Here is a 14767-nt window from a genome sequence, read left to right as displayed (position 1 = left end):
ACCACCAGACAATACATTTGTATGCTAATGGCCTACCTCTGCTAATGCACTGCCACTGTTCGCAGCAGTGTGTGTCTGTGTGTGCGTGTGAGCACACGGGAAAGCGATAGTAGTAGCATGTGTGTGCACTGCAACCACAGAGCTTGCCAATAAACAGTGGGAGGCTGCTATTACAATCAGGGCCTTGCATTTAACACTCGGGACAATCATTTAGGTGCATGAAGAGCGGCTCTGTGGAGGATAACACAGCAGCAGCTTTATAATATAACCACATTCCTAAACTAAAGGAAGAGGGAGGCCAGCTCTGCATCAGCTGGTACAGAGTGTCTTGCAGAACTGAGGAGCGGATTATAATCTGTCATTTGCAGGTCACAGACTAGCCTGTTTATAGATATACTCCCTGATTAAGTTATGGAACAACACAGGACCGATGTGCAGAGTATCACTATTTCTTACCAGCACTGCATTAAGCATTGGTTCACCTGAAGGAGTTCAGCTTAGCATAAACAGGAAGCAGGGAAACCTCTGAACATCATCAATCAGCATATTTTTTTCTGTTTGTATTTTGCAAACAAAGTAGGTTTGTACACAAAAATAAACAAACTAACTGGAAAACTGCACCGCACACCACAAATATCCCTCCTACTGTGACCATCTTTTATTTGATATGATACCAACACAAAGTGTTTACAGAGGTGTAGTCAGACAGCTGTTTCCCAAAAGTTTATACAACCACAGTTATTGTCATCGAATGGCCTTCAAATGTTCTTCCAGTACGTCACACATTACAGCACTTTGTGAACTGTGATAAATCATCATGGTCTAAGGAGCTTGGACAGAAAAGCCTCAGGACTTCTTTAAGTTGCCTTGAAGATTGTTTCATCCAAGAAACGTCTTCAGTTCAAAGACCAACAGGTGGAGAGTCCCAGATTTAAGCCCTGTGGGAGTGTCCCCAAGAGGGTCATGGGCCTCCTATTGATCCTCTACCTAATCACACGAGCTGAGGTGTGAAACTGGGTGTGGGTCACAATCAGCCAGGGTTTCAGGTGAGCTCATTGTGACACCTAACCCCACCCTATCATGTGACTTACTGAGGCGTTAAGGCGTCTGGGAAGGATCTCAACACTGGATTATAGATGGCAGACAGTTGGTGTCTTAAGCCCCGCCCACTGTTCAAAGATGGTCATTCTCAGTGGACATAGTTGCTTCTTTCACTCCTCTTTCAATATATGTTTATGTGATAAATCATGAGCTACTACATCACATCCTGGTTAAGATACATGTGCTCTGAAGAACAATACAGTGTTATTATGAAAGCAGCATGAGTTTCATAATGAAGTTCAGGTATTTATGCTGCATTTCGAGTGTATTTTAAACCACGTTTTGCAATACTTGTAAAGAAAGTTTGAGGATAAAGTGAAGCTGCTGAAACAGAGTTTTTTTATCTTACTTTTAGCATGTCGTCATGGACTTAAATGAGTGAATCGCTAAGTATGAAATGCACATTCCCATATATGTGTGTGTGTGTTTGCAAGGAATGGAAAGAAAGGCTAATGGAGTGATGTGATATAAATAGATCAACAGATGGGGAGATGGACAGATGGATACTAATGAAGATCGAGAGAATAAGAGAGACTTTCTCTTAGCCTCTCGGTTTATCCGTGTCTGTTTTCCATTTTCCCTCTTTGGCCCATCTCAGGCTGCCATTCCATATTTCACTCTGCTCTTTTCTCCTTAACTGAGACATACGTCAACATCAAACGGTCCCCGAGTGCACCACGGTCGCCCGTTGGGCACATACACAACCATTAAGGAACACAAGGCCTTCCAGCAGTTTTATTCACCAAACCTGAAGCTTCATTCTTCATCTCTTTCATTCCTTCCGTGACTTGAGGAAAAATTACTTTTGAGAGGGGAGAATGATGGATTGCATGTGTCTGGGTTACAGTAATTTGATAAAAAGAAGTGGTAAAACATTACAGTAACTTTAAAAAGGAGGCTGGAAAATGGATGCAGAAAACAGCTCAAGTTTATGTGAGTTTATGTGAAGACACCAGAGGCAGGGGAGCAAGGATGTGCCTCCCTGCTTTATAGCCCTGTGCCATATGTAAGTCAGAGATGATACCTCAGTGTTATTTGTTCCTGTCCCCTCAAGCAGCTAAACAAAAACGACTCAGAATATCCTCATTTTAATGGTTTTTTTTCTTCATAAGGTTGCTTTTAAATACTGTAGACAAGCAAGGCATTTTTCTTTGTGTATGATACATGAAACACCATGAAGCATCCCTCTATGTTGCATTTACACACACTGATCATGAACACTTGGACTATGTTCACACTGCAGGTGAAAGCGCATCAAATCCGATTTTTCTGACCCTCTGCGACACATATCCCATTATGGTGTGACGGTGTGAACGGCACAAATCTGATATTTTCAAATCCGACCTGGGTCACTTTCATATGTGGTTCTGAATCCGACACATATCTGATGTTTCAGAAAGCGACTGCTGTTTGATGGTGTCGCATTAAATCCGTCTTTTACGTCACTGACACAAGACAGACGCCGATTATCAGCGCCGGAGAAGACCTGGTGAACGCTTCCTGGCCATCCCATGTAGATGTCAGTGAAACTGTTGGGAAGACAACGATGGAGAAACGTGAACATTTTCTTTGTACTGCATAATCTGCAGATTCTGACAGAAATCTGCAGCTATCCTTTGAAGCAGCGCTCCTCTAAAACAGCAACAAGGATCATTATTAGGTTATTTACATCATTATGTAAATAACAAAATAACTTAAAGCAAAATTGGGAAACGTAAAGTCCGAAGTCTTTATATGAAGGCCATCAGTCAAACATACTGTTGCTCTGGGTCTGAACAGAGCGCGTCGTGTGTGACGTCTTCTTTTGTGCATGCGGCCGCTTTGAGCGTTCACACTGGAGCACGTTTGCTGTCGCATTTTATTTGTAGTGCGAACGAGCAGACAAAAACATCAGATTTGATCAAAAAATCGGAATTGAGCATCAAGACCTGCAGAGTGAACGTAGCCTCGGTCTCGAATCACTCATAGCAACCAATATGCACCCAAACGTACCCTCAGCCATAAAAACACGTCACAGGTGTACAAAAGTCAAACACCAAAAACTACATGTCAACAATACAGCTGACGTTATGCTTAGCTTAACTTTTATGCAAAGCTATATAACTGACTATATCTTTTATTTGCATCATTCACCAGCAGTTGTTTCTATAGCATATGACCTAGCATAAAAGATTGAAGTCTCCAAAGAAACAAATGTGTAAAATGTGGGTGAAATGTTCCAAACGACAGAAATCATTGTTAGACTACGGTGGACTGATAATGACCAAACCTATAAGTCTCTGTTCATGCACATGTTCCTATGTGTCCTGGGGGAGGAGATCATTTGAGAGCACTCGTAACAAATGAGCCACATTAATTCCTGCTGTGGCCTCCACCACTTGTGGGATGACCCGCAGGGATTTAGTGCTTTGTGGATTGGGTGGTGCTCAAAGGTGGTGGTGGAGGTGTCCACTTCTGTTATTTTTCCTGCATCAGTAAAGACTGCAATTGTCAAGCTTGAGAAACAGAAACTGGGACTCTGTTGCACTTCATATTTATCTGCCTATTTCTAACCTTCCCTTCACTAGTAAAATTATAGAAAGAGTAGTTTATAATCAAAGGAGTACGAATGGGCCAAACTCGGACCCGAGCAAAGCCTGCGCCGAGTTTCTCGACCTCACCTTCTTGAAGCTGTCATCACCAACAAAGGCCTGAATTATTAAAGAAACTTGTTCTGCTCTTTTCCCCCTGTGTCATTTCTTATTTTACACACAATTTATGGACATCTGTGGTTAGATTTCTTTGCATGTGTGGTTTGGATGGGTTGCTATGGAGATCTAGTGAGAATGTGATGTTATTAGCACCTTTAAAGAAAAATAAGGAAAAAGAAAGACGTGTTCAGTGCAGCTACAAGCCTGTTTGATTTGCTGACATGCTGCTCAGAATGAAATTGGCTGGTGCACTTATTGTGTGCGCAGGGTTAAGGCATTTCTGGGTACATAATCATACACAAGGGCCTTCCAATGTGTGTGGACCTCATCTCCATTGTTTCAGCAGAGCTATGGTTTTCTATTTTACCTTAGAGTAGGGTCATTTCCAATAATCCAAATTCAAGAAAGGAGTCTATGGCTGACACATGTTCAGATATCCAAAAAGAAATATCTTCCACCTGAATGAAAACTTAAAGATTTGCTTATTTATTACAAACTAAAGACAAAAGTAACAATGAAAATTCCAAAATAAAGCTTTATTAATAACTAACTAATGTGCAGGGTCACTGAACCAGGCAGACACCTATTTTATCTCCTAATCATTACTTTAGCTGGTTAACTGTAAGTAAACAGAACTGAACTGTGCATGTTATTAATCCTGAAATGATCAGTGACGAACATCTTTGAATTATGAATTTAACATGAACTTAATATTGAGCTTCCAAGACCATGAGCTGTGTGAAACTGCAGGTGTTTAATACACTGAATTGAAAGACTGATGAAAACCTCAGTCCCTCACTTCCATTGGTGGATTTCACTGATCCGCCTGTGTGTACCTCTAATGTCGTGTGGGCAGGAAAAGATAAAGTTTGATAATGAGAGTTATTATTCAACATGTCAGCTGTGAGAACTTCAGAAACCTTTAATGGGATTTTAAAATGTTGACTGTTTAAAATGTCACATTTTGTTTTTGAATTGACTTCCGTTGATATTTTATGTTTAAAAACTCATGTCTGTGACATGTTTTGACTGGTTGTTATGGAGAGTTGAATTTAACCTCCAAAAGCCATTTCGTTCCTTTTTCAAAGCCTTGGTGGCGGTCACGTCTCACACTGTGTGGCTTGTTTTGAAATTATTCCATTGTTAAACACATTGTTGTTGTTGGCCTGGTCACAACTTAAGTATGATTGGATCAGTTGATGTCAAGGCAAACAGTTGGTGATATAAATATGTCATTTTTTTATTCAGTTGGCAGTTGATGGAAATACTTTGTGACAGACTGCAACGTGCACAAACAGGATGACAGACAGATGGGCTCATGGGTAGATGGACAAACAGACAGAAGTACAGCAAAACAGATGCTGACTGATCTTTTCCTGTCCCTAGGGCGATGGACAGATTGGTCTCCATGGATACTGGATTAAATCAGCATAAGACCATGCTGCTGTTAGCACACACACACGTGTGTGTGTGTGTTGTTAAAGAGGATTTATGTATGCAGCTTGTCGGTGTTTCGTAGGCTGATCAAGTCTTATGTACTTTGTCAGCCTATCAAACCGTGAGCATTATCTTTTTATCTGTTTTTAAATGCACATCAAAAACATATGGAGGCGTCATTTACTCAACACAGCACAGCTACCAGCCAAGGACATATCATTTACTGCATTTACTTTTTATCCATCCTAGAGGTTTAAATACCATCAACAATCTTAACCAATCACATCACAGGTTTTTAAAAATGTTGGATAAATTGCAATAACTTTGCTGATCGTGTTCATGTTTGCGGGGATCTGTGATCAATGCTATGTCTGAGATGTTTCTATCAGACGCAGAGATGATATTAGAGATATTAAAAGTAATGTGTTACTGCAATCTGATTACTTTTTTCAAGTAACGAGTAAAGTAAGGGATTACTATTGCAAAAAAACGTAATTAGATTACTGTTACTTTCCCGTAAGCACGCTGCGTTACTCTGTTATTATTTGTGAGAGTGTCTCATGACAATGACGTACACGTGTGCAACGTCTGTAGCAGCTACAGACGTGTGCAGATCAACAATGGATAATATGGAGAGCAGCAGAGAGTACGACCATGCAGCGTTTAAAGCGTGGAAGTAATCACATTACTTTGAGTTTGATTCTGTAGAAAGTGACACAAACATCAGCGTCTGCTGTTCACTGCATGGGAAGAAAACTTCTTTTAACAGCGAAAAATTAAACTTCAAATCTGAGCGAGCAGCGAGCACGCTGCCACGGAAATGTGACGCTCACAGAGAAACCCCCGGATCCTCCCACTGACATGACCACTGTGGACAAACCTCCACCCGCCCCACTCCTGCTAAAAAGGTGACAATAGATTTAAGAGAGACAGGACTCAGAGCTGCTGAGTCTTTGATTTGATTTGTTTTCTGCTGTGTTTTACTTGCATCTATTTGAAAGAGTGTAAACACAAAGCATCATTTCATTTTATATGCTGGAATATGCAGAACATTGGTTTAAATGTTAAACACATTTCTTCAAAGACTGTTGCATATAATTTAATTTTTGCTTGATGCATAAAGTTAAAAGATGCAAACTAATAAAACAAGTTTGAAAAAGAGGCTTTTCCAGTTGATTACATTTTATATGATGATTATGCAGAAAAAAATAGAATTGGGCTGAAAGGTCTGTTGCTTTATTACATATTCAGGTTGTGTATCATGGTTTTAAGAAGTAACTAATTACTTTTGAAAATACATAATCAGTAAAATAACTGGATTACTTTCTTGGAGAAGTAAACAGTAATTAGTAACTACTATTTTCAAGTAACTTGACCAACACTGATCAGATGACTTCAGAAATACATACAGTATAGTCGATATGTGATGATAAGTCACTGTGGATGTAACTTGTACTACTTTGATGTTGTTAAAACTAGTAAAGTGCTAGATAACCAGAGGTGGCAAAAGTGCAGACTTTCTTTACTCGAGTAGAAGTACAGACACTTGTGTTTAGAAATACTCAAGTAAAAGTAGATGTAATGCAGCGAAAAAGTATCGGCTCTCAAATTTACTCAGAGTAAGAAAGTAAAAAGTAGCTCCTTGAAGGACAATTCTACTCACCATTTTTGTACAAATGTAACTGAACCTTGTGCTGTATTAATATAATAACTGTTATGGTCTTTGGTCTGTGACCCCACGTTTAGGTTTTACTTCTGATTCGGGTATATTTAATATTCTGGTCTTAGTTTTGGGTATTATAGTGGTGATCTCCCATCCTCAGGCCTTTCAGTTTTCTGTTATCATTTGTTATGATTCCTCTTTCTGCTTAAGGCCCCCGAACACCTTGGCTCAGGTCTGTGTGATGTGTAACAATGTGCATTTATGAACTGACAGAGATGGCAGTCTGCCCACATACCTCCTGGCTGCAGGCCACTAGCACTAACAATGACACCCATCTGTTACACTATCCCACTTGAAATCCATTTAGTTTGGTTAGCATTCAGCACTGTCCACTTTCAATCCTCTGCCTCTGCATCTGTGCAAGTGCTTTAAATGGTCTACCCTTCATTATTCAGTGCAGCTCCTCATTTGTGTGCTTGGACAATGGGTCACTGAACGCAGCTAGATTGTAATACAATTTCAAACCGTTTCCAAGTAAGCTCCAAGCACATAAACAGGCATAAACACATGCATGTTGATGTGGACAGCCAGCAGTCCCCTGCAGTTTCATAGATCAATACTGTTTAAAGTGTTGCTTTGTACTGGCAGGAGGCTGAGATGAGTGCAGTCAAAGTGTGCTCTAAAATGCCAAGGGCCTAATTAAGGATTACGCTGGATAAAGTCCTTTGGTTTAAATAGACAGAATATGGGCACCGTGAGGTCTCCCCGACAAAATGACTCCCATGTGGATATTTAGCTAGCTGAGATTCAAGAAGTGCAGTTTCACTTGCACTTCCTTCTCCCTAAGACACAACACAGGTCAGAACTCAAAATTATTATACAAATCAAACGTTTTTAAATTATACCAGATTAATTAATTTGCATCATGGTTAATAATCAATTCCATCCATCCATCCATCCATCCATCTTCATCCGCTTTGTCCGGGGCCGGGTCGCGGGGGCAGCAGCCTAAGCAAAGAGGCCCAGACCTCCCTCTCCCCAGCCACCTCCTCCAGCTTATCCGGGGGAATACCAAGGCGTTCCCAGGCCTAATTAATAATCAATTATGCATTAAAAATGTTCAATAAAAATGTTATGTTAACACAATCTCTATTTCTAACATGTTTATTATTAACCAAGTAGCTGAGTGTTGCAGTTGTTAATACTGTTACCTCACATCAAAGAGCGTCTTGGGTTGAGACCTCCAGCCAGCTTTATCGTGTGTAGTCTCCATGCTTTCCCCATTCCCTTCCCTTCTCCCCCAGTCTAGAGAGGTGGAGCTAATTGGTGATTCAAAATTGTAGGCATGAATGATTTTACATCTCTTACGTCCCGGTCTAGGGATACAGGAGCACAGCATAAGGGTTAAAAGGAAAGTAACCCTGCCCTCGTCCCCAAAGCCATATCCAGAAACCAATTTACAGGTTGAGGTGGTTTTATTTCTACCAAAAACTGAAAGCTTTAACTCTGAGGTGAACAAAGGCAAAACGAACAAACAAAACAAGATATTCCAAAAACAGCTCCCTGATTGAATAAACAAGAGAAAAAGTACAGAAACTAATAAGGCAGTTCACTCCTCCTGCAGCAGCGCTTATTTACGAGTAAAAGAGTATCTACACACTATATATAAAACTGCTGCTGTCAGTTGCTGCCACTGGATAATTGCTGGAGACGGCTTTTAAAACAGCTACTTGATGATGGAACCAATCAGCAGCTGCCAGCTCTCCAATCAGGAAGGACCTGCAGAGACTCTTAAAGACACAGGACACATGAAACAAATCCAGCCACCGTGATCCAAAACATGACCAGGGCCGTAACAACATCTTTGTCCCTGTGGCATGATGTACCTGTCAGAAGGTGGAATTGTTTTAATGTTGTAACCTGGTGTTTTTAATCATTTTGCATGGGAGGCTGTGCATTTTTAATCTTTTCTAAAGTATTTTCTTCTCACAGTTTCATGCTTTCATTGGATTATTTGTTGACTTGTTCTGGGGAGACCCCCTCCCACTCACTAATTCGACTCACCTGAGAGGTCATGCCTACTATAGGACTGCGAGACTGACCAATCAGAGTTAGCCTTTTGGCCACCAAAATAAAATGCAGACATAATTTCGTTTTTGACTCTGTCACTGAACTAACTGCCAGTCCTTCAGCATGTTTATACTCTCTGCTCATGTTGTCTTCATATTAAATTATTTTTTACATTTTAAACAAACATATTTTAACATTGCACTCAACAGAAAACAAATCCTCCCTAACAAAAAGTCACTTCAAGAGCCAAATGACATTATATTTCTTCACCTACCTGAGGATCAGCCTGTAAAGCCAGAGTTCCTCCTATAAAAACAATAACTTCAGCAGCTGCACACTGTGTCTTTAGTTGATTTTCTTTAAAGAAATATCAGTATACGTATGGGTTAAGAAAAATCATCTGGTGAGGTAGAATTGTTAGCTGAAGTTGTCTAAGTAAAAGCTGAATGGTTGTTTTCCATGATGCCTTTTTTTTCTTGACCAATTCACTCGTGTGAAAATCAAGTCAAAATTTCAGCTGGTTAGCTAATCCACCCAGAACGCTGCACTGAGGTCTAGCAGGACAAGGAGACGAGTCCACTGTCAGAGGCCATAAGAAGATCATTTGTTTCTGTGCTGCGATGAGCTCTGAACCCTGACTGAAACTCTTCCAATAAGCCAGCTACTCTTTCAAGATTTTTTAGACAAAAGAGAGGTGGGAGACTGGCTTATAAATAGGTAAAATAGGTCAAGTGATGGCTTTTTAACTAATGGTTTAACTACTGCCAGCTTGAAGGCCTGAGGCACACAACCGATTTTAAATATGACACAGTGAGTGGATACTCTGAATATAATTAGCAAGTGAATTAACACAGAGTGAAGATTACTGTATGAAACAAACGTTATAAGTTTTTTATTACACTGGCTACAAAGAAACACCTGTGCACTGAAAACTATTCTATTCTATTTTTATTTATACAGCACCAAATCACAACAACAGTGGACTCAAGACCCTTTATATTGTAAGGTACACCCTACAATAATGGGTAAGGAAAGATTAACCCTCTGGGGTCGACGGACGCACCAGAGCATCCAAATCACATGACCAATTTAAGCTAACAAGGCAACAAGATGCAGCCACTGCGTAATATCTAACCATATCACCTTAATCATCTCCAACACCCTGGAGGACAGCAGGGAGACGCTGGATGCTCTCCGAGATTACACTGACCAGAGCTTAGACAAGGTTTACGTTTTTCTTTTTGGGCGTGTGTCCTAAACTTTTGATCAGCTTGTTTCCGTTTAAGCGTTGTGTTCAGTAAATTGCATGCTCAAAAGAATGTTTGGTCTTACTCCCACTTCTCAGATGTTGAAGCTTGAACCTTGTTAAGATCCAACCATGCAAAATATGATTGTTTGCCATTTTTCAAGTGGTCTTAAACTTTTGATCGAATGTGATTGGACCGTATCAAGACTAGAGGTTTCAACAGTTCTCGGTAACTTGTCAGAGGATGAGCCAGCTCACCTGCCATCTTCACCAACTGTGATGGTTGCCAGCTGCCCACGAACGACCTCCAAGACTTCATTGGCTCCATTCATTCCTAACTCAAGTGAGACTGAGTTGTTTCTCACATGAATCACACCCTCCTTTTAGATCCCAGTGAATCTCTCGCTTCCTGATAGAGCTCCTGTGTGCCAGGCCATCCATCCAACTGACTTCTGTCGGTAAACTTCAAAGCTCCCAGCTGTTGTCAGAGACGACACTAAAACTGGAACAGTCTGCTAGGACTTGAGACCACCTGCAAGTGTTTAAAACCTGCATGATAAATTTCAAACCTGTGTGAGTTCCAGGGAAGCATTTTTTCCATCACCTCTAACCAGAAAATAGCATGGTGAAAACCAACGTGACCTTACTGAATGTTGTTGTATTGAAAGGAGACATGACAGGAATAAAGTGACTTTTTCTTGACAGGCTAATGGGTAACCAGAAAGCTCTGCTTTGTTCTACACTGTCATTGTTTCAGCTGGTAGGGAGAACTCAGGCTGGGTATGAAATGACAGATGTATTGAGATGTAATGGGCCTATCAGTGGCAAATCCCAGTTGCATTACGAGTCTGTGAATGATGGCTGATGTCCATTACTTAGCTGACAGTTTTGCTATGCAGATAGTTTCACATAAATATCGCCAGCAACGTTAACTTTGTGCATCAGAAACATAAGAGCCAGAACTCCCTGGAGGAGATAAAAGTAGAGAGTCAGATAATTAAAGAAGAGCAGAAAGATGTATTGTATGAGAAAAACCAATATCAGGCTGAGATTAGCTTTTATGAAAAAGCAGTTCTTGTTTCCACCTTTTATGCAATTTTAACCGTTCCACTTTCTTACTTCAGTCTTGCACTACTTCACTGTAATTTATGTTGGCTTGGTACAATCTGACACATCTGCACATTAATCTATGCATGAGTACACAGTTCTTTTATGTATTAACCTCAAAAGAAATTACTGAGTGCATCTTTAAACAGGTGAAGCTAATAATTTATCATCTTGTTGCAATGTGCTGCTGAAAAAAAAATACTCCTGACATTCATCTGTTACTTTAATAGATAAGGCCCACTTATCCATGGCTGCACATCAAACACAGTCACTATGGCTGTTGCACTCCCTGACAGCAGCAGTCACCATTCATTTTTACTTTCATGTTTTTCCTCCCTCAGCGATTCAGCTGTGCCGTATGCTTTTGCTACATGTTACCACTGTTCAGACTCCCAGTACGCTCTGGTGGCTGCATGCCACACCATGACAGAGATGACAAAAGTGCAATGAATGTATATTTACAAACTCCCAGTTCTTTTAAAGTCACTCAAGGATTCTGTGCAGGTCCCAGGAGAGTCAGCAATATCGCGCCTGCCCAGCCATGCTATCTTGATTGCCACAGTAACAGCTTCTCTCCCAGAGGACCAATCAGCCAGACTCTTTGTCAATAAAACAGACTATTTTCTCCTGCCTGGATGAACTGACCCACCGCAATTGCTGCTTGACCCGTGTCACGGTGCAGACAAGAAAATACACACTGGTTGCAAAGACCTGCTGTCAGTCGATACAGCCTCCATCCAAGTAACACAGCTGCCAGGTGACGGGAAGAAGAGCAGTGGTTCTGTTTTTTAACCTTCTTTTATCAACGTCTGACTGCATCTCATCCTTTTTCCAAGCACATTCACATTGAGTCATATGAATGTTGTGGTTGTATTTCAGTGTTGTTGCGTCTTCATAACCTTGAGGATTTAGCGCTTTGCTTGCAGTGCATCTAAAAGCATCTGAATGTAGGACTGACTGACTGGGTCCGTGTAACAAACAACCATCATGAATGAAGACACTGAAAACATCACACTTAGCTAGAAGATCCTTTATGTCATTTGGGTGTTTTTAGCTGGCATCTCCTAGGCTTGCCTACATCAGCCCTGACAGGTCAAAGGTCACGTATCACATTGCTACAAGTGAATTTAAAACATCTTTGCTCGTGGTGTTTGAGATCTGAGGCTGCACAGCCTTTGAACTACTTATCCAAATTCATAGTGAGCGGAAAAATGAAGGGTCTCCTTTAAGTGCAGGGTACTGGGCTGATTCATATCTGAAGGAGACAACTTAGACTGCAGATCTCATGCGTGTGGTTTTCAGTAACATCCAGCAGAAAGCACCGATGCAGTGGAGTCACAGTGAAATTCAGGGGACAGCATGTTCAGGCTCCCCTGCTTATTTTAGTGTGTCAATAAAGTATGAACTGCTGTGATGAAGAGAGAGCTGAGCAAGACAAAGCTTTCAATTTACCAGTTCATCAATAATCCGGCCCTCACCTTATTGTCACCAGTTCAGAGTGGTGACCTGAAAGAATGGAGTCCGACGGCCAGTCTCAGCCTCGGAGAGCAAAGAGGTCTGACATCTGGAAGCAGAGCAGTACCAGTGCTCCCAGTGCTCCTTCACATCCAGGAGAAACTGGAATACCACTACAATATGGTGCCTAACCTACTGATGTTGCAGCTTGGGTTTGGATAAGGGAACATTTTTTAATTCACATATAATGAGACAAAGCACGTCTGGTGCCACAGAAAACAGTGCTTTCAATAATAAAACTCCTCATCCTGACTTGTGGAGATAAAAGTTCCTACGGGCATTCGTTTTTTAAATCAAATTGTGTTGGACTCCCACTGGGTTGTTGTGCTAATTATGGTTAAAGAATCGTATGCATGTTCATCTGATTGAAATAAACACTGGAGTCCAACGGTGTCATTGTATTCCTTAAACAATTTGGTGCTAGCAATCATCCACAGGGGATCACAGAAGACATAATCTACTCCTCGCACTCTGCTGGTTTGCTTTTACTCTTCTGAACCATTTGCAGTGACTCAACACAATAATAACAATATTAGAGTTTAAATCAAAAGAAAAAGACAATGAAGATGAAGATGACTGCAACACAAACACATCAGACACAAAGAACTGAGTCAAATTACAGACACAGCCCCGTGGATCCCACACTGCCCCCATACACCATGATTAGGAACAGAGAGCTCTCAGATACTATCAGACTCACAGCCTGGTAACACAACACAAAGCCAACCTGGGAGGAATAACAAAGACAGGTGTGTGTTTGTGTCTGCTCTCGCTTTTTCTCATGATCATATGTGTGAGATCAGTAAGTGAAAGCTGATGCTTTCAGCGTTTCACACCATCCTACGTTCTGCTGTCAGTCTTAATTTGTCCTCAGTTAGTCTCCTGCTAATCCCCACCGCTGGCAGGAGACCCACTACTCCCTTAACATGTTTAAATAAGGGTGGAAAAAAATTCTTCAATTGATAAATTTGCTTTTTTAAGATGGCAACATGAAGCGATAGCTGCCACTGATGTGACGACACAAAAACTCCTCACAGTGAGCACAGGCACACCTGCAGCACCTTGAGGCTCTGTGAGCAAAGAGGGGGGGTGAGGATCGGTACAGTAAGAGTCAGAGCCACACTCAGGATGACACAGCATCTGTGAAAGATGGCCTCTTAGATGAGCTCCTCCAGAAGGCCTCTGGCAGCTGAGCACAGACTGTGAAGTGGAGCAGGAAGATCTGTCGTGCACAACCAAGCCCCTGCCCATTATTTTCAAGGCAAATAAAGCAAATCGTGGCCTATTTAGGATACGATGTGACAACAAAACCTTCTCAGAATTAAAAAACGCCTGGCTAATCTTTGTAGTTCCTTATCTGTTTTAGAGGTCAGGGAAGTTCTAGAAGTCTGTAGTCTGGCAAAGCAAATGGCCAGTGCTGCTGTGGTTATGTGATTAGATTTTTTTAATCATCTTGCACTTGTCTTGCATGTACTCTCAGGCAGTATCAGAAGGCCAGCTACCTCCTACTTTGAGATAAGCCTCTTACCTAAGATGGATGAAAACTGCATCCTGTAGCAAAAGGCCTTTCCAGATGTTTGGAAAAAGTTCTCTCACACAGCAGAGCGCACAGCAAAGCATTTGTCAGTGGGAGTTCATGCTTTTTAAAACCATATGCACGGATGATGCTCCTGCAGTGATGGAAGGGATGGGCTGTGATGGGCGGAGCTACTGCAGAATCAAATCGCTGTCCTTATTCCTATTTGTTAGTTTCTGCTTATTTTCAAGGCTCAACACCACGTGGTGTCCCATACACTTCAAATTTGATTGCAGAGTTCACACCTGCTGGAATAGACGTGGCTCTCACTGTCAGCTGTGGCCATGTGACACAATTCGTACTTGAAATTCTACTGCAAACTTTGGATTAATAAAATCCCACACTGACACTTTTCTGAGATA

This window comes from Haplochromis burtoni, unplaced genomic scaffold (genome assembly GCF_018398535.1).
Source record: "Haplochromis burtoni strain Fernald_Lab_line unplaced genomic scaffold, NCSU_Asbu1 Contig_419, whole genome shotgun sequence".
Taxonomy (NCBI): Eukaryota; Metazoa; Chordata; class Actinopteri; order Cichliformes; family Cichlidae; genus Haplochromis; species Haplochromis burtoni.
This window is presented reverse-complemented; position numbering follows the sequence as displayed.